Here is a 1,690-nt window from a genome sequence, read left to right on the forward strand (position 1 = left end):
TGTCAGGATATACATAATCTATGTGGCAGGTAGCCTAGTGGTTAGAGACTTGGACTAGTAACCGAAAGGTTGCAAGATCAAATCCCTGAGCCGACAAGGTAAAAACCTGTTGTTCTGCTCCTGAAAAAGGCAGTTAACCCACTGTTCCTAGGCCATCATTGAAAATAAGAATTTGTTCTTAACTGACTTGCCTAGTTAAAAAAAAAATATGTAAATGCTAACATGTTGTTTGCAATGGGCCCATTGGGTTATTAACAAGATAGACAGTTGTGCATGAGACAATGGGGAATGGGCCCATTGGGTTATTAACAAGATAGACAGTTGTGCATGAGACAATGGGGAATGGGCCCATTGGGACATTAACAAGGCAGATGGTAAGTGCATGAGACATTTATAAGTTATATTCTTCAAGAATAAATGGGTAAATATCAAGAATTGAAATGACCATTGAACAGCTTCCCAAATCCCAGACTGTAGCTTTAAAGGACCAATCTGGAATTTAATCAATAACAAAGCATATTTCCCACCACTGTTTTGGTAAAAAACTGAGGGTTGGGGCTAGAGAAATGTAATCTCTCTCAAATTCATAGACTGTGATATGAGAGCAAGGAATGACCATCTATGATATAACAATTATAGTTTAAACCGTGTTTTGAGTCTATATCATGTTTTTTTCCATTTACTTTGTTTACAAACATGGAAGTAAAACAGGCTTATATTTTGGGTTCTGATGGCGTACGGCAGTTAAACTAAGTTCATGCTGCATTTATAATAATAATAATGTGATGGTGCTTATATTTGTCTTATTTCACACATGTAAAAGTGTGTATTAATTTGCATGTGTGAATGGGAAATGAGACACCCTGGCAGAGTGGGTTCACTGTCAGTGTCTGCCATTATCAATGATGAACCTGGAACAGTTAGGGTTAAGTGCCTTGCTCAAGCTAGCAACCTTTTGTTTACTGGCCCAACGCTCTAATCGCTAGGCTACCTGCCGACCTGAACCATCCATGATGTAACCATGTTTTGAAGCTACAGTATGCAGTGTCTGTTTTCAATTATATTCATATAAAAGTTTTTTTTAATTATGTACCATTCCTAATCTAGAATTGGTCATCCATTTTTTACCAAAACAAGTGGCAGGGGAACTGCTTTGTTGTTTTTCGAATCCCCGATGGCTCATTTAAAGGTTTTGAAGGCCATTTAATAACTGTTAACTCTAAAGCTGTCCTTTTTAGGATGCAGGTTTCATGAGGCCTCTGTTAGAATGGAATGACATAAATGAAAAATGAACTATTACCAACAGCAAACATACTGATGAGTTGCTGCTGATCAAAGTGTAATTGTGTCCAATTCAAGCACATACATATATATATATATATATATATGATTTGACCAACTTTTTCAGAACATGGAAAGGTTTTTGCGTCTGGCTTCAATTTAACAAAATGACGCTTTGACCAGCAGCTTCTCTTGTCAGAATGTTTGCTGTTGATAATAGTTATTTTTTCATGTTGCAACCGAGCCCTTATAAACCCTACATCTCATAAAGGATAGCTTTAGAGCAACCTTCCTCCACATTCGCATTGACCTACATGAAGTTTGACATGCTTGAGCCTGAGAAAAGAGGAACAGCGGCTCCTCCCATTTTGCCTCACCTATATAGTGTTTATACCTTCCACTCTGTAGG

Source organism: Oncorhynchus keta, chromosome 36 (genome assembly GCF_023373465.1).
Source record: "Oncorhynchus keta strain PuntledgeMale-10-30-2019 chromosome 36, Oket_V2, whole genome shotgun sequence".
NCBI classification, from domain to species: Eukaryota; Metazoa; Chordata; class Actinopteri; order Salmoniformes; family Salmonidae; genus Oncorhynchus; species Oncorhynchus keta.